The sequence below is a fragment of the Staurois parvus genome, unplaced genomic scaffold, assembly GCF_062004578.1.
Source record: "Staurois parvus isolate SC_StPar_1 unplaced genomic scaffold, SC_StPar_1.0 ptg000058l, whole genome shotgun sequence".
Taxonomy (NCBI): Eukaryota; Metazoa; Chordata; class Amphibia; order Anura; family Ranidae; genus Staurois; species Staurois parvus.
The window spans coordinates 12,907,121-12,932,342 of record NW_028317854.1 but is presented as its reverse complement, the minus strand read 5'-3'; the positions used below and the strand labels follow the sequence as shown (position 1 = coordinate 12,932,342).

Genomic DNA, 25,222 nt, shown 5'->3' with positions numbered 1-25,222 from the left:
GCACTAGTGTTGGACCTGCCAATTCAAGTGTTCATTGGCAAATGCCAATTGAGTTCTATGGTGCCGGGAAGTGAGCACAGGGCCCACTATAGGATGTCTGGCCCTCAGGCCACCCTCATGAAGTCTGTTTCTGATTGTTTGGTCAGAAACATTCACACTAATGGCCTGCTGGAGTTCATTTTGTAGCGCTCTGGCAGTGCTCACCCTGTTCCTCCTTGCACAAAGGAGCAGATACTGGTCCTGCTGATGGGTTAAAGTGGTAGTAAACCGCAGCCAAAAAAAAAAAAGTCCCCTACAAGGTAGTGTAATAATGTGCTAGTATGCATCGCAAACTAGTACATTATGTAAAATTTACCTTAAAATGAATCCCTCCAGCGGCACACTGTCACCACTGTAGAGGCTTCCATCTTCACCCGTCTTCCTTCCGGGTTCACGAGCTCCGGAATTCTGACAGGCTGAGCCAAGATAACATCGGCAGGGCACACAGCTCTGAAGGAATGGCACAAGTATGCTGCTCCTTTAGAGTGCATGCGCCGGATTAACTGAAGAGAGAATATCTCCTAAACAGTGCATGTTTAGGAGATATTCATTTTACCTACAGGTAAGCTTTATAAATATATATATATATATATATATATATATATATATATATACATATACATATATATACACCGTGTTACAAATTATTATGCAAATTATATTTTTCTCATTTACCTAAATAATTGATGTAAATAAACAGTCAGCATAATTCTCATGTTATCAACTATTAAGAGTAAAATTCAAATTTTATTGAACAAACCTCCTAATAACAGTATTTTTGTTAAACATGAAAAACTTACAATGCACTGTTCCAAATTATTACGCACAGTAAGTTTCAAAACACTTTATAGGTTGTAAAGAACTGAAAATTGTCATTTGTTGTGTTTACAGCATATTTACTGAAATCCAAAGCTATTTCAATCAAACTTTTAACTTTTTAAACATTTTAACAGATAACGTTACATTGCAACATAGGACCCCTTATTTGATAGCAGCTTCACAAGTCTTGCATCCATTGAACTTGTGAGTTTTTGGACAGCTTCTGCTTGAATTTGTTTGCAAGATGTCAGAATAGCCTCCCAGAGCTGCTGTTTGGATGTAAACTCCCACCCTCATAGATCTTTTGCTTGAGGATGCTCCAAAGGTTCTCAATAGGATTGAGGTCAGGGGAGGATGGAGACCACACCATGACTTTCTCTCCTTTTATCCCCATAACAGCCATTGATGCAGAGGTATTCTTTGCAGCATGAGATGGTGCATTGTCATGCATGAAAATGATTTTATTACGGAAAGCATAGTTCTTCCTTCTGTACCAGGGAAGAAAGTGGTCAGTCATAAACTCCACATACTTTGCAGAGGTCATCTTTACACCTTTGGGGACCCTAAAGGGGCTGACCAGCTCTGTTCCCATGATTCCGGCACAAAACATGACTCCACCACCGCCTTGCTGACGTCGCAGCCTTGTTGGATGAAGTAGTGGATGGTTGGTGGACGGCCACCCTGTTCCATCTGGACCATCCAGGGTTGCACGGCACTCATCAGTGAACAGGACTGTTTGAAAATTAGTCTTCATGTATTTTTCTGTCCAATGCAGCTGTTTCTGCTTGTGAGCATTGGTTATTGGTGGCTGAATAGAAGGTTTATGCACAGTTGCAAGACTCTAGAGGACTCTACACCTTGATGTCCGTGGGACTCCAGAGGCACCAGCAGCTTCAAATATCTGTTTGCTGCTATGTAATGGTATTTTAGCAGCTGCTCTCTTGATGCGATACATGGATCTGGAAGAAATCTTCCTCAATGTGCCTTTTTTCTGCACGAACCCGTCTGTGTTCTGAATCAGCCACAAATCTCTTAATAGTGCGATGATCAGGCTTAAGTTTTCGTGAAATGTCTAATGCTTTCATACCTTGTCCAAGGCATTGAACTATTTCACTCTTTTTGGCAGCAGAGAGATCCTTTTTCTTCCCCATATTGCTTGAAAACGGTGCTCTGCTTAATATGGAACACCCTCCTTTAGTAGTTTTTCCTTAAATTGGGCTCACCGGCCAATCTAATTATCACAGGTGTCTGAGATTGTTTTCAGTGATCAAAAGAGCCCTGAGACACAATGCCATCCATGTGTTAAACTGAAAAACAAAATATTTAATATTTGTGACACTTAAATAGAATTTGCATAATAATTTGGAACGTGGTGTGTATATATATTATATACATATATATATATATATTTATATATATATATATATATATATATATATATATATGATTACCTGTAGATAAAATTAAAAAACAAAGTTTACAACCACTTTAACCACTTCCAGACCGGACACTTTTACCCCCTTCCTGACCAGGGCAATTTTCAGCTTTTAGCGCTATCACACTTTGAATGACAATTGCGCGGTCATGCAACACTGTACCCAAATGAATTTTTTACCATTTTTTTGAGATAGATAAAGCTTTATTTTGGTGGTATTTATTCACCACTGGGATTTGTATTTTTTTTGCTATGTAAATGAAATGTCCAAAAAATTTGAAAAAAAGTGTTTTTTTTATAAAATTTTGCAAATAAATAATATTTCATCATAAATCTTAGCCAAAATTTATTCCGTTATCTTTTTAGTAAAAAAAAAAAATCCAAATTAGTTTATAAGCAAAAATTATAATTTTTAAACATTTTTTTTTACATTTTTATTTTATTTTTTTATATTATTATTTTTTATTTTTAGGTTTTTTTTACATACTGTCACCCTAGCAGTACAGTGTCACCATGGTGACACTGTACTACTTGTGAGGGGTGATGAAGATTTTTTTTTTTTTTTTTTTACACTGATTGCTTTTACACCCATATAGGATATAAAAGCAATCATTTCTCTTTCTCTCTGTGTGCATTCTTGCACTCATTGAAGAGAACTGAGTGAGCTGTGATTGGTCATAGCTTGTCACATGGTACAAGGCTTTTGTGAATAGCCTTGTACCATGTGACCTCTGTGATCATTCACAGATTTCACACATAGTAAGCAATGATGTCACAAGTGACATCTTGCTTACTACTTTGCATGTGATCACTGATTGGCCAATCAGTGATCACATGATCGGGACCTCGTACAGAGGTCCCGTCCAACGATCGGTGTTTCACTGTGTCCGGAGGACACAGCGGGCACCGGATCGCGGTGCTGCGCGCTCCCAGGGAGCGCGCACAAGCAGGGTGCGGGGAGGCCGTTTATAGACGGCCAACCGACCCTGCAGTGCCACCGTCCGGCCGTTTATATACAACGGCCGGTCGGGAAGTGGTTAAGGACCTTCTACAGCCCTGTCCAGCTTTCCTAGAGTAACTGCCTGTCTCCTGGAATCTCTTCCATGCTCTGGGAGACACAGCAAACCTTCTGGCAATGGCACGTATTGATGAGCCATCTTGGAGGAGTTGGACTGCCTGTGCAACCTCTGTTGGGTCCAGATATCACCCCTCATGCTACCAGCAATGACACTGACAATGGCCAAATGCAAAACTAGTAAAAAACAGTCAGAAAAGATGAGTAGGGAAAAAAATGTCAATGGCCTCCACCTGTAAAACCATTCGTTTTGGGGGTTGTCTCAATGTTGCCCATCTAGTGCACCTTTTGTTAATTTCAGCTAAAACTGATTAACAACCCCCTCTGCTACTTAACTGACCAGATCAATATCCCAGGAGTTTAATTGATTTTATGCTATACTAAAAAGTGTTCCTTTAATTTTTTGGAGCAGTATATATATAATACAATACATACATACAATACTGTATAAATAAAATTAAATAAATGTTCACAGTATTTTCTTCATATATGTATACATACTAGTGCACTAGTGTATTTTTAGTAAATACTGTGTAGTATTCTATATATGGGCAGATTTATCTGTTGTAGTAATGATTACTGTATATAAAGATCATACTTGAATAAAGGTTTGTGACAACTGTAAATGGTGAATCTTCTTCAAAGTATTGAAACTGAAAGTGATTTTTTTTTAAATCCTGATAACTTGACAGAAAGCTGTTGAAAACCCTGCACTGTTAAAAAATACATTTGTATTATTGCAAGAATAAATCCAAACTACTAAAAATGTTGCATAGAAAGTTTCTGTTTAAGCATTCAGTTAGCAAACCTCAATCTCAAAACCATTTGTTAAGTGTAGAACTACAACAAAAGATACATTAGTTACAGGAATGAGGGGACTCAAAAATTAAGTCTCTTAAACACTGCCCCCCCCAAAAAAAAATAAAAAAAATTCCCACAATAAAGCATAGTGTGACACTGGATTTAACTGGCCTCAAGCACAAGTTGTTAATAACAATAAATAATTATAGAAATACTTAACATATGCCTAATAGCCAGGAATACATGATGCATTTTTCCCTTGAATTCCTTACCCTAGTTATGCAGTCCTTCCATCAAGTCATGCTCTCTTTCAGATTGACTTTAAGTGCAATTTCTGGATGTCTCCTTCTGGGTCTTTGCTAAAACGAGTAGGTGACAGTGTCAGATTTACACTATTCTATGCATAGTTGACCTGAGCAAGTTAATCACATTGTAGTTCTTCGCAATCTCTTTAGCCTTTTTTAAACTGGAGACCTTAAGAAGGGATTTTCAACAACTGCAAGATTAAATCCTGTATATTTGTATAAACAGTAAATATATTTGCTTAAGAACTTGGTTCTCACTCTTCCAAGTGATGTTTTTATAAATGAAATGACATGTTTTTACAAGACGCTTCACTGCTTGTATCTGGATTAACTGAAATACACTGCTCAAAAAAAATTAAAGAAACATGTTTTAATCAGAGTATATCATCAAGTCATTTAAACTCCTGGGATATTGATCTGGTCAGTTAAGTAGCAGAGGGGGTTGTTAATCAGTTTCAGCTGCTTTGGTGTTAATGAAGTTAATAACAGGTGCACTAGATGAGGAAAAATAAGATGACCCCCAAAACAGGAATGGTTTACAGGTGGAGGCCACTTACATTGTTTTCCCTACTCATTTTTTCTGACTGTTTTTCACTAGTTTTGCATTTGGCCAGGGTCAGTGTCACTACTGGTAGCAAGAGGTGATACTTGGACCCTACAGAGGTTGCACAGGCAGTCCAACTCCTCCAGGATGGCACATCAATATGTACCATTGCCAAAAGATTTGCTGTGTCTCCCAGCACAGTCTCAAGAGCATGAAGTAGATTCCAGAAGACAGGAAGTTACTCTAGGAAAGCTGGACAGGGCTGTAGAAGGTCCTTAACCCATCAGCAGGACCAGTATCTGCTCCTTTGTGCAAGGAGAACCAGGATGAGCACTGCCAGAGCTCTACAAAAGGACCTTCAACAGACTGTCTCTGACCATACAATCAGAAACTTACTTCATGAGGGTGGTCTGAGGGCCCGACATCTTCTAGTGGGCCCTATTCTCACTGTCCGGCACCATAGAACTCGATTGGCATTTGCCACTGAACACCAGAATTGGCAGTGAAAAGGGTCTGGAGAAGCCGTGGAGAACGTTATGCTGCCTGTAACATCATACAGCATGACCATTTTGGTGGTGGGTCAGTAATGAGGCATATCCATGGAGGGACACACAGACCTCTACAGGCTAGACAATGGCACCCTGACTGCCATTAGGTATCGGGATGAAATCCTTGGACCCATTGTCAGACCCTACGCTGGTGCAGTGGATCCTGGGTTCCTCCTTGTGCATGACAATGTCCAGCATCATGTGACAAGAGTATGCAGGCAGTTCCTCCTGGAGGATGAATGAATTGATACCACTGAATGGCCCCCACGCTTGCCTGACCTAAATCCAATGGCACCTCAGACTGTCCAAGAGGTCAGTGATGCGCTGGTCCAGAGCTAGGAGGAAATACCCCAGGAAAACATCCGTCATCTCATTAGGAGCATGCTCCTATGTTGTCAGGCATGCATACAAGCAAGTGGGGGCCATACAAACTACTGAGTACCATTTTGAGTTGGTGATATAAAAGAAAAAAAAACAAATTTCAGCAAAATGGGCTAGCCTGCTGCATCATTTTTTCACTTTGATTTTTGGGGTGTCTTTGAATTCTGTCCTTTGTAGGTTGATATTTTTCATTTCAAATGATGGGGCATCCTAACGTTCCTAACACATTACCCAGTTCATATCAGTATAGATATCCAGCATGATATTTTTCCTTATTGAGATTTGATGTGTTTTCAAAGTGTTCATTTAATTTTTTTTTTTTTTTTTTTTTTTTTTTTTTTTTTTTTTTTTTTTTTTTAGCAGTGTATATTATTTTTGTCTTTCACTGAACATTAGCTATGGGAACTGCTATCCAGAAACTGAAATTTGCTAGAGTGATACCCTGTGAAATGGAAATATTGGTAAATACTGTATGCTTCAAAACCCCTGCCAGCATAATTTTTGCTGTCCTTGTCTCACTTGAGAGATTCCTAATCACTTCCTGTTCCAGAGATTCTGCAGGAAGTAAAAGGAAATCTCTATAAAGTGAGTGACATTCATCCCTTAGACCATGGTTTCTCAACCAGGATTCCATGGAACCCTAGGGTTCCTCCAAAGATTGCTAAGGGTTCCTTGAGAATTGAGCAATTTCAGCCTCTCAGATAAGTTGCCATTAACACCATTGATATTTCTGGCTATCGATAAGGGGGCAATTCTTCCCGGTGACCACAAGTTGCTGTCACACATTCTTCTCACTGACCATCACACTAATGTATCATGAGTTGTAGATATATTAACAGGGGTTCCTTGAGAATAGAAAGTTATTTCAAGGGTCGATCTGTGTGAAAAGGTTGAGAAAGGAGAAGGAATGATTATCCCTAGGTAGCTCTCTCATGAATGGTGGCTGTAGGCCAGCTCTTTGCCCAAGTAAGGGCTGGTTGTGCAAAGAGAAAGACACCAAAAACATAACGTTTAAATTTCATATTAAATTTTATTCAGACTCTCGTACAATAAAATAACATTTCAAGACTTAAAAGGTCCCCCCTTCATTAGGGCTTGATACTGCTGAACGATGTTTGTACTGGACTGATAACACTCAAGTCATCCTGAGGTGTAATTAGTATGATCACTCCTGACGCCAGTTAAGCAATGACATTTTGGCAGGGATTCAAATGCTTCAACGCTCTATTCAAAACAAAAAGTGAAAATATTTTCACTATACATATACTGTATAAACACAGTGGATATGGCTAGCATTCAAGGCAACTAAAAATTCTTTACTTTTTTCAAATGTAGAGTGCGCTAAAAGAGAGAGCTATTGAGACATTTGTATGAATGTGCAGAAGTTCAAGCGCTAGCCCGTGTTTGAAATTCCATACTCTGGTGTTTGGAATAAAGATTTCAATGATCAATACCCATGCATATGCTGCAATTTTTGACTAAAACAGAAAGCATTCAGGATTTTTTGACAAGTCATTGCACATTTCATTGCTTAGTAAGACAACCACATTTTTTTTTTATATATTGCTGACATGCACATACTTTAGCTCACCTTATAGAGCATAGAGCATAACTCAAGAACATAGAGCATAAAATCAGCATTATTTGGTGAACATCACTGCATGGACAGTCATGCTTATCAGCCTGTGATGCAGGTATGCCATACCTGAATATTAAAAATATAGTTGTGAGCCAATAAGGTGTATAATAAACAGCTTCTATCAATAAGATCGCAGGCTATCTTGCTCACCCTCATAAATGTGAGTTATCAGTGCATACAAATGAATAAAATATAGATGTCGGGCTCTATCAAGACCTATTACCTGTATATAGTATAAAAACTGTATTTGCATTAAATCTCTAATAGCTGCATGATCTCTTATGTGTAACCATACATGATTGTAATGCCAATCAATACCCAAACATGTGTTGATAATAATGAATAAATGAATTAGAAAAATATATATCAAAATTGGTGATATAAAAGGAAAAAAAATTTAAAATTAAAAAAAAATAATAAAAGGCTGTGTAAAATTATTCAAATGTGTGTCCTTCGATGATTAAATAAATAATCCAATTAATAAATTGAAAAATATGGAAAATTAATAAAAGGTAAAAATTCAATAAATATTGTGCAAAAACACAAAACAAACTTGGTGCAGATTTCAGCAAGGATGAAATATCTGTGTGCTCTCCTTCCAATCAGCCTGAGGTGATGCAGGTGAAGGTTGCAGATAGAGGGCTACTATGTAAGCCTGAATGGTTATATGGATCTCTCCCTCCTCAGATCTTTCCTTGATCCAGTCCTTTAACCTCCTTAGCGGTAATCCCGAGTGTAGCTCAGGGTAAAATTTCTATACCAAGAGCGGTAATCCCGAGCTACACTCGGGCTTACCATGCGGCGCTGCTCTGGGGGTCCCTGCAGCACTTACCTTGTCCTTCGCTCCCGCGATGTGTCCCCTGCAGCGTCCCCGGCCATCTCCTCTGGCCGAAGCCGGCATCCGGCTTCTGTGTTCTGGTCCCTGTGACGTCGGGACGTACGGCGGGAAATTTGAAATTTTTAAAAAATGTCATTTATGCTGTCATTGCTGTTTCAATGCATTTCACATATATTTTGTCCCTACTGCTTTGTCCTGTGCCCTGCCTGCATTTTGAATGTTCTTTCTGCCTGGAAACTTAGAAAAGTCCATGGCGTCCAAAAAGCATCCCTTTACGTCAAAAGCAGTTTTAGAACAGCGATAGTAAATCAGAACCACTTGCAGAATTGAGTGATAATGATTCGTGGGGAAATTCGTCATCAGACACTGAAAACGATTTTGCGACTTTGCCTCTGTATTTCAAATTTCAGTGTTTTTGGTTTGATTATATTATTGAATTAAATTTATTATTATTATATTATTTTTTATTATGATTTATTAAATTATAATTTATGATTTCGTGTTTCAAATTTTATCATATCCGGAATGTTTACTAGACTCTTGTTCGTACAGATTTCAGTGAGTTATTCCTAAAAATTACAGCCTACAATAAAAAACTACATATTTCCATGCAAAAAAATGGTACCGCTTTCAGCACAAAAAATCGGAAAGAATCATACCACCAAGGAGGTTAAGCATTCCTCATACGGATCATGTAAATAGAGAAAAGTGCATAGTGCTTTATCGTTGATATAAATAAACACTTTAATTTGCGCTCAGTATGCACTCACATTGATTAAAAACAATCTACACTTTGTATAATAGCCGCTTAAAGCGGTGAAGACCAGCCTCTCGGGTGTGCTCGCATACAGTACCAGTGCTCGCCGTGTAAGGATGCGTGGTGATGTCACTGCCCCTCCCCAACGCGTATCTCCACGGGGATTCGTGGCTTCATCCGGGGAATGTAGTATCTATGATAAGTATGCCATACCATTAGTTTTCTTCCTTGAATCATTTGCTTTAGTAAATCAGACCTAGTATTTTATTATTCTAAATGCTTAAACATTTGACATAATTAGAATGAATAAATGGTAAACATGCATTAGCATATCAAATATAACTTTCTGCACATTATGGTTATGTAGCCATCAAATTTACTTATATATGATGTATACAGTTCACATGAGTCCCTTTGCTCTTTCAGAAAGTGCTTTGTGACAGTGGAGTATAGCTTATGTTAAATCAATAGTTGAGAAATACTTTTAACAACTTTACATGCTCCACCAAAACCAAGAACGTAGCCCTTTAGGTATGTTGAAACATTTATATGCCTGAGTATCAGTTTCGTGGCAAATTTACTGTAAATAAATCCATACAACCTTAGTAAATGTATTGTACAGTGTAAGGCATTTCATTTGCGTGGAATTTTTCAGATATTTCTAAAATAACTGTGACAGTAGCAGCGGCTAATTCCAAAATACATATTTTCCTTCAGATGTAAAGGACATCTGCTGATAAGTCCATTTTTCGTCCCCTTGAGTTTCTGAGCACAATAAATTAAAATGAAGTGTAAAAGCTTCAGTAACTCAATCGCTCCCTTGGCGGATGGCTTGCTAGCTAAAAGTACCATTCTGTGCCAGACTGTGAGTGGTGGTTTTGTGCTGAGGGTTTCAATGTTTTTACAAAGCTCATTTCATTAGAGCCTTTCTGTAAGACTTAGTTAGGAAAATCTGTCCCAACACAGCCTAATTCATCATTGAGTATTCTTTCCAACATTTCTTACTAAGGTGGAAATTGGAAAACACAGATGTATAATATTTATCTGGGTTTTTTAATTACCCTGAGATTTCAGATTTTCTATATGTATTGACACTTTTTTTAGAAAACTAAATATTTTCACTATAAAGTTCAAGACCCTTGAATCCAATACTGTTGTAGCCTCAAGCTTGACTTTTTGCTAATTATCTACTGTGAGTTGGTGTAAAGCAGAGCTTGGACAACCCAAGAAAGCTCTATTGATATTTTGGATATGGTTTTGACTCATTTTTAAATATAACCAAAGTCAATATAGAAATATAGCACCTGACTTGTTTGTTTAAGCGAACCTGTAACATTGCTAAAGTTTTAAAAAGTCTACCTGCATATACAGTACCTTTCCTGCAGCCCATGCTGCTGAATGCCATGAATCCTTTTAGCTTTATTATGCACATGTCATTTGCAAAGTCAATATTTAAAAATCTGCAACTTTCATTAAAATATTACCTGGGACACATTGGCCATGGAGCACTTAGCCACTGCTATCCGTAATAACTACTTTATCAACAGTGTACTGATTAACCAACATGAGTACAAGCTGAGCCTATGTGCAGATGATCTCTTGCTCTATCTTACAAATCATCACATCACCCTTGTATGAGAATTTTAGAGAATCTCTTCAGTTCAGTAGTTTTAAAGTAAACACGCATAAAATGGAGATTTTGAAATTCAGATACAGAGGATCGTCACCTATGCCTTTCCTTCCCATTTGTGTGGCATTCATTAGCCATTGAATATTTGGGCATACTGCAGGGGCGGACTGACAACTCATGGGGCCCCCGGGCAATAGGGGATCATGGGGCCCCTGTGTCCTTGCCCAAACTCAAAAAAGCCTATGAAAAAGGTACCAGGGGCATCTCATGGGGCCCCCTACTGACCCCGGGCCCTTGGGCAGTGCCCGAGTTTCCAAATGGTCAGTCCGCCCCTGGTGTACTGTATATCTCCCATTCTACCTAAAGCAACTTTTCAATCCTAACTATAAATTCCTGCTGACTCACTTCTACCTAAAGGTAAGAATATTTATCTGATCAGTATAACCCCCAGAAGGGAATGCTTGGTGGTTGGTTTATAACTTTACCAGCAACATGTTCTGGAGAGTTGAAGCTAACACAATTTGGTGGTGGATGCACAATTTGGTGATGATTTAAGATGCTGCAGAGCAATTTTCCATAGAGGAGGAAAATCAGTTTGATAACAACACTTGATTCCTTAACCACTTGCCTACCAGGCACTTATACCCCCTTATTTACCAGGCCAATTTTTAGCTTTCAACGCTGCCGCACTTTGATTGACAATTGCGCGGTCATGCAACATTGTACCCATATGAAATTTTGATCATTTTTTTCTCACAAATAGAGCTTTCTTTTGGTGGTATTTAATCGCCACTGGGAGCTTTACTTTTTGCGCTATAAACAAAAAAAGTGCAAAAAATTTGAAAAAAAAAAGTTTCTTTGCTTCTATTATAAAATTTTTCAAACAGGTAATTTTTCTCCTTCACTGATGTGCGTTGATGAGGCAGCACTGATGAGCACTGATAGGCGACACTGATGGGCACTGATGGGCAGCACTAAAGGGCACTGATAGGCAGTACTAATGAGGTGGCACGGATAGGCGGCACTAATAGGCAGCACTAATGAGGTATCACGGATAGGCGGCACTAATATGCAGCACTGATAGGCGGCACTGATAGATGACACTGATGATGGGTACTGATAGACGGCACTGACTGGCATCGCTGCTCGGCACTGACTGGCAGCACTGACTGGCACAACCGCTGGGCACTGACTGGTGGCACTGACTGGCAGCACTTCTGGGCTGCACTGGTGGGTGGCACTGGTGGGCAGCACTGGTGGGTGGCACTGCTGGGCACAGGTAGGTGGCACTTCTGGGCACAGGTGTGTGACACTGCAGAGTGGCACAGGTGGGTGCACTGCTGGGCACAGGTGGGTGCACTGCTGGGCACAGGTGGGTGATCTGCTGGGCACAGGTGGGCAGAGCTAGTGGGCGCACTGCTGGGCACAGGTGGGCGGAACTTGTGGGTGGCACTGCTGGGCACCGATCATCAGGGCACTGATCATCAGTGCCCTGATGATCGGTGCCGATCCTCGCTCTAACAACTGCCAGTTCTCGGCAGTACTTTCCTCACGATCTGACAGCGTGAGGAAAGTGCAGCCGAGAACCGGCAATTGCATTTCCCTGTGATCAGCGTGTCATTGGACACCGCTGATCACGTGGTAAAAGGCCGCTGTGATTGGCCTTTTACCACATCACGTGATCAGCTGTGTCCGTAGGACACAGCGATCACGGAGATTGCCGGGTGCGCACCCCCTGGGGCGCGCAGGAGAGCGCGTTCTGGGAGGACGTCATATGACGTTCACCCAGAACTGGCCGGCCGCAGTGCAGCCGTCATTCGGCTATCTGCGGTCAGCAACTAGTTAAAGGAATGTTGAATGGTGGCGGTATATATGGGTAAAGAAGATCTAAAACAAAAACTGTGGACTTTGCACATATAAGAATTTTTGCTACAGTTGGTTATTTGTTGAATATGTAAAGTAGTGACACAGTTTCATCACTTTTTGTTATATACAATTTTGATATGTCACTTTATGGGTATGTTATATATTTATTTATTACAGGTAATTATATTGCACTGTCAATTTATGCAGCACTTTACATATATATTGTACAATAACATCAGTCCCTAACCCTCAAGGGGTGTACAATCTAAGGTCCCTAACTTACATTCATACATACACATACTAGGGCCTAATTAGACAGAAGCAGGGGAGGACTGACCATTGGGGAAGTCGCGCACTGCCTGAGGGCCCGGGGTCAGTAGGGGGCCCCATGAGATGTCCCTGGTACCTTTCATAGGCTTTTTTGGGTGTGATTTGAGTGTGGGTGAGGACACAGGGGCCCCATGATCCCCTATTGCCTGGGGGCCCAATGAGTTGTCAGTCCGCCCCTGGATAGAAGCCAATTAACCTACTAGCATGTCTTTGGAGTGTGGGAGGAAACTGGAGGAAACCCATGCAGGCACAGGGAGAACATGCAAACACCAGACAGGTGGTGCTGTGGTTGGGATTTGAACCAATGATGCTAGTACTGCCAGGCGGAAGGGCTAACCATTTAGAAACTGTACTGCCCTATATAAGTGAGTTACAGTATATGAATATTTGTTGATGAAGTGTCAACCAGATAGCTGCTTGAACAATAGGGGTTCCATAATTTCCTAATCTTTCATTTTTGCTGTGACGCACCTCTAAATAGAAAGGAAAATGGGGGATGAATCTTGTTGTTAAATTCTGCCCATTTTTCGAGCTACTAGTCAAACTACTCAAAAACACATGCCTATGCAAAAATGGCTACAGGGGACAAATCTTGATGTTAAATTCCTGCCTTTTTTAGACCTACTAAGAAAACTCTTTAAAACGTGCCAATGCAAAAAATGTTTTAAAAAATACAACACGGGTAAGGTAAGGTCTTCGAAAGCAACACTGAAAATAAAACATTTTCTGAATAACATGCTTGCAGCATGCCTTATAGCTGTACATGGTGGTACAGAACAGAATGATTTTCACAGTCAGTCTCAGCAAGAGCGTATACTGGCAGCTCATATTTGGAAATTTATAATACAGCAGGATAGTTTTAATCATGAGTAATAGGCCAAATGTAATAGAAACAAAGAATAAAGACTGGTGTTTTACTACAAGAATTAATAGACCATACATTATATAGTAGTGTAAAACTGGCCAGCTGCAGAACAATTTAATGGAGCAAAGCTATGCTCATATTTACTGTCACTGTGACAACCGTCGCAAGCTGGGTTTTACTACAATAATTAATATACTTCAGAGGATACAGCAGTGTAAAAATGGCCAACAGCAGGACAGTTTTATTCAGAGACAATAAGCCTAACTGTTTACTGTCTAACTTTAATTTTTCTATGGGAATAGGGGGATGCATATAATGTGAGTGATATAGTGTAAAGTGGTTCAGATGCACACTGTTCTTGCACTTCATTTTTCAAGCAATGCAGCAGGGTTCTGCAAACCAAAGCAATTGCAAGAACAGATAGTCAGTAACAAGTGAATTCTTTGCTTTGAGCAGCCCCAAACTTAATATCAGCATAAAAGTAAAAAAGAAGAAACGCAAAAAAGAAATAAAAACACAAACATACTACTCCTGGAACAAAAACCTACCTGGAAAGTCTTGTAAAAACATTTCACTCTACAATAAGAGCCCTATCAACATAAAATCAAAAGCAATACATCCCCAAATTAAATGAAACCCTGAAAGACCAACCCCGAAAGTGGTCCTGCCTTATCTTTCTCTGCCCAAGTCCTGCTTCTCTACCTACAGTTTCAGAACTGGTCACATTGCAGGGGCTACCTACGTTAAAGTCACTTGCACCATGAGCATTTGCCTGCAGACAAAAAACTCACCCTAAGTGTAAGTGTGAAGTTGTAAGAATCACCATGAATTTTATGGTTTACCCAGCTAATATTCAAAGATAAACTACATGTATTACTGGGTTCCATGATCCTAAAGGCCTGGGGAGAGCTGCACATTTTGCAACCCTTGTTTTAGTTATGCCCTAGTTTGGATGGCCAAGCTATTATAATTATTTGACTGCTGTTATGTCAATTAAAGAACATAAATATGATATTGCATTAGAAAACTGAGAGGGATGCTGAACTGGATGGATATTAATCTTGAATTGGAAAATCAGTGTTGGTGTTTTATAAGGATGAAGCAAATCTCTCCATACTTGGCTGAGAACACTTTGGCTTTATGCATAAGAGATCCCATGGCTGTACAGCTGATTAATGCATCAGATTGCTCTATATGGGGGCTGCATGTTTTGTCCACCTCCTCTCAGACTCCATAAGGCTTGTATGCTTAATCTGAGTTTAATTAGTTTGTGTTTCCTTCCAAGTCATTAGCAAACACAAGCCTGCATGCCTATGAAAGCTGTGCATTATTTACAGCACAAACACACTGTACTTGTGTTTGGCTACTGAGGGCTCATATTAGGCTTCATTTAAAGGGATCAAAGTGTAAGAATATTTCCTGTACGATCTGTCACTGAAATGGGCCCAGATGTTATTGCACTGTATGGAGCAGAGCAGATGGATGTAGGTGTACTTGAGAACTTCCCCTGAAATTTATAGTTTCACGTGGCAGATTTTTTCTGTTCACACTTAATCTAGAGGAAGTATTTTTAGGAGTTGGTTGCAAAGAGACAGATTTATTGGGGACTATGAGGACACTGTCTTTGCTGACAAATGTAGTGAATGTGAATCTCTTCTTTTGTCTATGTGAATAAAAAATATGTATGTGCATGGAAACATAAGTAGAAGTTCTGATGATAGATTGAGAATTGCAAGTAGCCTCCTCAGAAATGACCAGCTATGTCTACTTTGAGTAGTTCAACATGTGGTAAAAGCATAGAAAAGTTTTATAGGTCAATGTGAAGCATTCAGATATGGGTGAAACAGGAAACATCAGTAATACAATCATCAAATTTTAAAGGTCAGGATAACATCTTTGCAGCAGTCGAGGTCAGGAAAATGCAGTTATTATTCATACATAATAACTATTGCATAGACAGTGGACATTAAAAAAGAGGGGTTCCATATATACATTTCTCAAGTGCTTTTTATTCGGACAACTTTGGACTTAGGATGTATTTACCTAATTCCAAATGATATTTTAATTGTTTTGCAAATGGAGCACACTTATTTTCACTGGCCCTGATTTGACTTGACACTAATGAATATTTCCAGTCAAGCTTTAGATTAACTTTTTGATCAGGCTGTCATGAGATCATATATTAGTCAGTCCACAAGCTTGCCTCTGGGGTGAGAGATGGTTAGGGCGAGGATTTGGTTTATGACTAGGCTAGTGTCAAGACTAGGTTTGGGGCTAGTGTAATGAATACGATTATTGCAAGTTGAATTTAGAAGAAATTGGCTTGCTTTGCACTTATTGGCACATGAAATCACAAAGATGAACAGTTGAGCATAATACAAAAAAAAACAATATTGGTAAATTTACTAAAGTCAAATAGAATGTTTAATTTGCATGAGAATGTGCACTTTGCAGGGGAATTTCCCCTTAGTTTAATGCAGGTGGTGATAATTCACTTTGTAAAGGATACCCAATCACATGCAAGAAAAATAAAAACAAACAGTAATTTTGTCTGCTTGATTTGAGGATAATAAGTAAGCACCGCTTCCTGTAATCGGTGCACATCCCCTTGCAAAGTGAACAGCCTATTTGCTTTTAGAACACCAACTCCAATGTAACAGACTAGCTTCCTTATCATAAATATAAAACATACCAACAAAAGGTCAATGGCATCCTTTACTGCTCCTCACTTCTATACCTCATATTGCCTCTGCATTTCACAACCAGAACTGTCTATTTCTGTCCCTAACAACTATTTTAAATTTACAATCAAACTAAATATTAATCCTTACTGAGACTTTAGTGTCACTTTTAAAGTGAGTGTTTGGTAAATGTGACATTCACCAAACAGTCACTGCATGTGTATCTTCCTGATTACTTGTATTTAAATTACAGTGATTAGTTCACCTGTAGTGAATGTTTGGGGAATATTCCCCTAAAGGGGGAGGTTTACTATAACTGGAGCACTCAGAATCAGGTGCAATTGTCATAGTAACCTATCAGCTTCTAACTTCAAGATTGTTCAATTAAGCTTTAGAAATACAACCTGTTTACCTGTATATTTTTAGCTGTTCTGTTAGGAAAAAAAAACTGCTGTTTACAGAGCTCAATAGCTGAATTTTAAAAATGCACAAACAATTGAATGAACTGTTTGCAAAGTTTCAATCAAAGAAAAAAAGAGAGTTTAAAGCTAAATAGCTTCTGATGTGCACTCTGTAAAATCTATAACTCTCCATGAAGTATGGATCTTAGGGGAACTCTGTATCATGTTTTTCTTTCTAAAACAAAGATTTTAAATTATATAGTATACAGCCACTTTCCATAGTTAATGATAAATGCTTGGACATCAATCTGGATACAAATAATATACTTCTGAAAAAGTTACTAAATTCTTTATACATTGAACAGTGTTGTAAAATGTTGGATGAAATTTTAAAGCTGAAACCAGAAAAAACTACCCATTTACAATGTATATATGGGAGTGTTTTTACTCCCAAAGTATTTGTATTACTATCCTTCCAATACAGAGATTTACACAGTCCTACCAGACAGCATAGCCAGTTGGTGACATCACTGTTCTCTACTGCAGTTAAGCAGTATAGCTTGTCCAACTAATCCCACCTCAGTCTGAGAGGTCAGTAAAGAAGAAGACAGACTCTCTCAGCTGGTTAGCCAATTAGTTTGTCAGCACAAGTATATTCAGCACACCCGATGCAGCACTCTGTGTTGCCCTCACCCTACCAGTCTTAGTTCTGTTCAAAGGGGCCGAAGGCTGATATATATATATATATATATATATATATATATATAAATTAATCACTTCCTGACTGCCCTATAGCGGAACTACTGCTACAGGGTGGCAGGGCTGCACAAAATCATGTATATATACGTAATTTTGTATTTCCAGGTTGGCGCCGAAGAATACTGAAGGGGGACAAGTCTGTATGTAAACAATACAGATCTCTCCCCTGGCAGCTCCAGCATGCTGCTTTGTATTGCTCTGCATAGCAGAGCAATACAAAGCAGTGTACTTACACAGTAAGACACAGCACAAAGTAAAAAGCACACAGAACACAGCTAACCCTTTGATTGCCCCATATGTTACCCCCTTCCTGCCATTAGTCCAGTGTCAGTGTCAGAATGCCTGCCGCAGTCCCGCAGTCCCGCAGTCCCGCAGTCCCGCAATAAGTCGTTGATCGCCGCCATTACTAGTATTACAAAAAAAAAACAGTATATATACCGACATTAGTAGACATTATAACTTTCACATAAACCAATTAATTTACAGGTATTGGGATTTGTGTTTTAGCAAAGACATGTACCAGGATACATTTTGGCCTAAATTTATGGCGAAATTTGATTTTTGAAATTTTTTTACTGGATATGTATTATAGCAAAAAGTCAAAAATATTGTCTTTTTTTGTTTATAGCGCAAAAAATAAAAAATGCAGCGGCAATCAAATACCACCAAAAGAAAGCTCCATTTGTGGGAAAAAAAGAATATAAATTTCATTTATGTACAGCATTGCAGGATCACGCAATTGTCAGTTAAAGTAACGCAGCACCGTATCGCAAAAAATGGCCTGGTCAGGAAGGGGGGGGGGGGGGGGGTAAATGCTCTGGAGGGCAAGTGGTTCAATAAAAAAAAATAATATATACATACATAAATAACATTAACAATTATTAGTGTATATCTATTTTTATGCCTTTTACATTTGTCATTAGAGGCTTCTATTAAATGTTCTATTGATGTTTTGATAATTGTACTTTGTGCTTTATATCATGCTCAGTGAGCATGACATTTTTTTAACGGGAGTACAAATTAAATTTAATTTATCTGAAAGGTGATCAAATACTGTATATTTAATATATTCCTAATATCCATTGTAGCAATGTACTCCAAGCTGCAATCTAATTTTGTATCATGCATTTACTAAATATTGCACTCTAAACCTGTTTTAGATGCACTATAACCATTATGGCATGGCATATGTAAATACCTGCTATTATTATTGAATGGGTAGGTTGAACTTTCCCTTGTTTTAATAAAGTCAATGCAAAGCTGCTGACTTGGTGGTCTCTAGTGGTAATCCTGCAATCATCCCAGTACACCTATTTACAAAGGAGACAACAGCAACATATCACATAAGGTCTCTCTAGCTTCAGATCAGTTCCACTGTTATTTCTTGACTGCAAAGGTGATGCGAGCTGTGGTCCCAATTCCCTTCTGTTTGTGTTACTGAGGAAAAGAATCCATTATGAAAGGTTTAATTTGAGGAAGCAAGCACTGAAAAAAAAAATCACCATTCAAACCCTATGCTTTAGTAGTATAAGAGGGACATCTAGTGGGTATTTGTTTCAGTGCAAGTTGAATAGTAGCATCATAAAATAAAGCAAATATTAGAAAGGAAAGCCCATCATAAAGGAAAAATAACATAAAGGTAAGTGCTACATTTTCCAAATGAAAATCATTAAGTTAAGTAAATACAAAATGCAAATATTAAATCCACTATTCTGCTTATAAAAATACAAGTATATTATTATTATTATTATTCCTAATGCACCAACACATTATCTAGTGCTGTGTGTTATAAGGGACACAAATTACACACGTGCAGGGGCGGACTGACCATCTGGAAACTCGGGCACTGCCCGAGGGCCCGGGGTCAGTAGGGGGCTCCATGAGATGCCCCTGGTACCTTTTTCATAGGCTTTTTTGAGTTTGGGCAAGGACACAGGGGCCCCATGATCCCCTATTGCCCGGGGGCCCCATGAGTTGTCAGTCCGCCCCTGCACATTTGAGAGAAAAAAAGTACAGAATACAGAGATACAGCAAAGGATTATAAGAGGACCCTGTCTGTATAGATTAACAGCCAATGTGGCAGGGCAATAATAGATAAAATAGGAAAGGGAAATGGCAGGTGGTTCCAAGTTACTGGAACTAGTTCTAGCATTTTTAAAGTTGTAGTAGAAAGAAAGTTGGATAAATAATTTTAAAGAATTGGATTTTAAAGGACCATTTAAAGATTTTCAAGGTGGAGGCTTGTCTAATTGGATGAGGCAGAGAATTCCAGAAACTGCAAGCTGCTCTAGAAAAATCCTATAGATGTACATTAGAAGAGGTTTTGTGTGAACAGGACATTACTATGTAAGTGGAAGAGCAGACAGAATGGTAATTAGATTTGAGGCTGAGATTAGAAATATGAGGGAGGGATGAGTAGTGAAGTGCTTTAAAAGCAAAGCACAGCAAGTGGAATTTTATATTCAGGCCAATTGAAAGCCAGTAAAGCAATTGACAGAAATTTCTTGTTATTAGAACACGGAGAGATATATCTGTATTCAAGATGAGAAATAATAGGGTGTCAACAAAGACTTTGGTGGTCTCTTGTGCTCTGGGTTTGTAATAATTTTTTATACACCAGCCACTTTGTGTCTTGTGTTCTGATCCTTTTCCAGTGCTTCTGAACCCTAATCCTGATCCTGTCCCAGTACCAAGTATCTGCATCTAGTGTCTGTATTCCCTATCTATCCTGTTTTCAGTACCTTGCTACTGCACCTTTTGTCTGTATCCTACTCCTGTTACCCTGCATCATATGTATGCTGTTTCTATTAGTGGCCTCTAGCTACATTTAATGGCTTCTTCTCTTGTCTGCTGCTGGTTCTGACCTTTTGCTGTATTCACGGATTACTCACTGTTCATCTCTAGTTCACTCTCCACTGGAGATCTTGCTTCCCTTTCCCACACCACCATGCAATACATTTATTCCTGCTTGAGAATTGGCCTACAACAATCTACAGTCACAGTATTGTGAAAATATACCAATTAATACATGTGAAGTAAAATATTAAAGTGCCACAAATTACATAGAAATCCAATAAAATTAAAAATAAAATAAAGACCCAGCTCTTCCATCATGTGTTTAATGTGTTCACTACAACTTGGATGCTCACCAGAATATGTTGACCAATTAACTTTAAGTAGATCAAGAATGCTTTTCCCCAAAGAGGTAAGCATGCCCAATATAATGTACAATACACCTCTTCCTTCCAATCCTAAACGCATCCTGTACCGATTTTCCACGCCACTCTCCTTATTAAAAAGAGAAAAATATCCTTATAGTGTAGCATCTATGACACCAATATCCTACTTTCTGTTGGCATTGTACTCACTTATAAACTAAAAAGTAATTGCTTCCAAAATGTCTTATAAATCAATTATACAAAAGGCTCACTGAACCTCTGAGTTTAATAAGCGTCCTCAATAGGTCCTTTCACAAGCCTGGACTCTCTTCACCAATTCAGGTCAGGTGGCTTTAAAAATATACTTGCACCGATATTGGAACAAAAAACTCTCATGGTGTAGAAAATCAAATATTTGTAACAAGCTTGACCACCAAGTGAATCTAAATCATATTCCAACAATGGGTATTACATCTTTATACCTGCCACCAATAGTATATAAGAAGGCTCACTCAAAATAAATGAGCCCCTTCAATATTAAAGTGAGTCACAATCATATTTATCATACTTTGGAGTTGATTTACTACAACTGGAGAGTGCATAATCTGGTGCAGCTGTGCATAGAAACCAATCAGCTTTTTTGTCAAAGCTTAACCGCTTCCCCGCCGCCCTATATATACTGCTACAGGGCATCAGGGGTGCGCAAAATTATGTATCTATACGTAATTTTGCAGTTCCGGGTAGTGGGTACGCGCGAGCCGTGTGCGCACTGCCATTCGTGGCCGCAGCTGTCAATCACCGGGTCCCAGTCAGTAATTACCCACCAGCGCTCGGTGATTACCGAGTATCTCCAACAGGGAGGAAGACTGTTTTGTTTACTAACAGTCTTCTCCCTGTCGGCTCTGGCACACTGCTCTGGATGGCTGTGCACAGCACAGCCATCCAGAGCAGTGTGCTTACAGTGAAGCACACACCCCCCGCCCCCTAGTAAAACACTCACTACATATAGTTAACCCTTTAATCGCCTCTCATATTAACCCCTTCCTGCATCGTGCCATTAGTACAGTGTCAGTGCTTTTTGTTAGCACTGATCACTGTGTTGGTGTCACTGGGGATGTCAGTGACACCAAGTCAGTTCCCCCCAGTGTCAGAATGTCCGCCACAGTCCCGCTATAAGTCGCTGATTGCTGCCATTACTAGTAACAATAAAGAATTAAACAAAAATTCCAGTATCTATACTGCCATTTGTAAACGCTATAACTTTCACGTAAACCAATTAATTTACAAGTATTGGGATTTTTTTAGCAAACACATGTAGCAGAATACATTTTGGCCTAAATTTATGACAAAACTTGATTTTTTTTTAATTTATTTACTGGACATGCTTAATAGCAAAAAGTCAAATATATTGTTTTTTTCTCAACATTGTTGGCCTTTATATTTTATGGTGCAAAAAAGAAAAAACGCACAGGCAATCAAATACCACCAAAAGAAAGCTCAATTCGGGGGAAAAAAAGCACATAAATTTAATTTTGGTGCAGCGTTGCATGACCGCGCAATTGTCAGCGTTATAATAACGCAGCACCATAACACAAAAAAATGGCCTGGTCAGGAAGGGGGGTAAATCCTCCGGAGGGCAAGTGGTTAATATATGATAAATTAGATGATGGCTTGTGTAGAAATTGTGTATGCTATATTTTTTTGTTTTTATTTGTTTCTTCTTTTCTATGAAAGTGGAGTAGCCCTTTAAGGTTTTATTGCTTTGTTTTTCATATCGTAATGAATTGCCTTTTGTGTTACATTACTAATCTGAGAATTTGGCTTATTATTGGGGAGATTTGTGAATAGGGGAGATAATCTGGAGACTGATCATTCTTCCCCTATTCACAGATCCTGTTACATGCAGTGTAATCAGTGAAAGACTTTTTCACAATGGAAGAGAGGGCAAGAAGGGTTGTGTACCCATTGGATCATGTTTAGTGCAGCAGAGCCCAGAGACCCAAAGCTATTAACCTACACAGGATGTTCAGCAGCAAGAAGAGGACAGGGCAGACCTGCAGTGAAGATTTTTACAGAATCCAGCAGTCTGCTCATCATGATACATCCTTCATTACAGGTATGTTAAGCTGTAAAGAAAAATGCTTCTTTAGCTAAATTTCAGCATTAAATAGTAAGCCAGAATTTGCATGCATCCATCCAAAACTGAGTTATCAGTTTCCGAAACCTTTCTGTTAAAAGGTCCAAAGCCAGGCCATTCTGACAGTCAACATTTTAACATTTCCAGATAGTGTCAGAACTAGCTAATCAGCCCTCAGCACACTGATTCCAACTGGCCCATTACTATGATGAGCAACCTCACTGGCCAAAAGGAATGTGCAGGAGGTAGGAATGGGTGGGCAGACGTTCAGGTAGCGATGCTTTGCCTGTCAGATCAGTCCAGCACAGGGGCGGACTGACCATTTGGAAACTCGGGCATGGCCCGAGGGCCCGGGGTCAGTAGGGGGCCCCATGAGATGCCCCTGGTACCTTTTTCATAGGCTTTTTTGCGTTTGGGCAAGGACACAGGGGCCCCATGATCCCCTATTGCCCGGGGGCCCCATGAGTTGTCAGTCCGCCTCTGGTCCAGCATTCAACCATGCAAGGAAGCTGTGAAAAGCTGCTGAAGATATGTGCGGACAGCTCTAGGTGTCTAGAGCAATTTCCCCCTCTTCCCCCTGACAATAGGGCTGATTTACTAAAACTGAAGAGTGCAAAATTTGGTTCTGCTGTGCATGGTAGCCAATCAGCTTCTAATTTCAGCTTGTTCAATTAAGCTTTGACAAAAAAAAACTGGAAGCTAATTGGTTTCTACGTACAACTGGACCAGATTTTGTACTCTCCAGTTTTAGTAAAATTCCCCCAATGTGTCTTCAGATTATAGTTCTCTCTTATATGTGTATATACAGTATTTTATCTTAGAAAATAAAAAGGAGCAGCAAAGTACAAAATAATGTTGCAAAATAGATGCAAAACGTCATATTATAAAGACAGACAGCTATAAAACTATATTTTCTATGAGGGAATATTATAAAGTTTTCCCCATTTGACATATTTAAGATAATTTGTGTTGCCTTCTAAGTAAAATACACAGAAGCATGCATGTATATTATACTTAAGAAATAACTGCACGTTCCCAGAAGTACTTGTCCTATATATATATGCCCCATGTTCCTAAATCAAGTAGTGATTTGTTTTGTTTGGAATGTGTAAATCATGAGCTTTAATATAAACTACAGTGTGCTGTAAATCATAGAATAACTTCCATATAAAGAGTGAGCATATCATTCCTCAAAATTTATGAAAATGCTAAGGATCTGCTTGGTGGGAACAACAGAAATAACAGTTAATATGAACTATAGAACTTCATCCATACAAGGCAGAATATGAAATGGTTATACATATTAACATTATTTTCAAAATACTGTATATGTTGGGATAAGTTTAATTTATGGTAATATTTTCATTTAGCCTTTACAGCTCTGACAGTGACAGAGCTGCTAACCCTTTCCTATTATATCCCAAGCTAAAAACATTTTGGTTGGCAATTGTACAAGCACAATAGCATGCAGGTCAGGTGGTTAAATGGCAACCTTTGCTGTCCAACATTACCTAGCTCAAAGGAAATCCCCAACCCCTATGTTCTCCTGAAGTAATTAGATCAAATGGAATTAGTTTACTTTGAAGGCAGAGTGACCTTTAGAGAAGTACTGTAAAGTCTTGACAGAAAAGGTGCTGTTATTACCAGAATATCAAAACCCATACATGGTCAAAAAATGTTTGACTGGGCATAAAATCTGTACCATGCATCATAACTGGTAGGTAACATGTCAGACTATGGAAGAAACCAAACCACTGGGCGCTGATGTCCATAGATAAGTATTGTAGCCAATTCAAGGTAAAAACTAATATCATAGCAGCTCTAATTATCATTCAGAGTAATGTGTAAATAAGTCAAAAACTAAAATCAGAGCGCTACTGATGAAAGTCAATAAGATGGTGCTAGAACGACCTATAAATGGATACCTTGTTAAAACAACAATCAATATTCCAGAGGATAAAACAGTTTATTAAACCAATGCTAAAAAATCCATAAAACGGCAATAGTATGTCGAGTGGTGAACTGATATAATAATATTCAGTGTTGCCTATGAATAATGTTGGTGGCAGATAACTAAACCGGCCTGCTTGAAATGGTCCTGTATAATGGAGGTGCAATGGCCTGGCCTTTCTGATGGCTACTGGAAGCTTGGGAAGTCATTGGTTGGCAGAAGATGAAGTATGCCGTAATGGACGGTGGGGTCCCCCCCCCGGG

The 25,222-nt window shown here is 39.0% G+C and overlaps 1 long non-coding RNA gene across 1 annotated transcript in view; it reads right to left on the bottom strand.

Annotated features, from left to right (window-relative positions):
- Nucleotides 1–6,957: 6,957 nt before the first annotated feature.
- The window catches only part of LOC149469896 (uncharacterized), a 57,153-nt gene continuing 38,888 nt past the window's right edge, over nucleotides 6,958–25,222 (bottom strand). Inside the window, exons 3-4 of the long non-coding RNA XR_016311487.1 lie at nucleotides 9,279–9,374; nucleotides 6,958–7,171 (exon numbers count right to left, since the gene is read on the bottom strand). This is a non-coding gene — a long non-coding RNA (uncharacterized LOC149469896). The remainder of the gene's footprint in view (nucleotides 7,172–9,278; nucleotides 9,375–25,222) is intronic.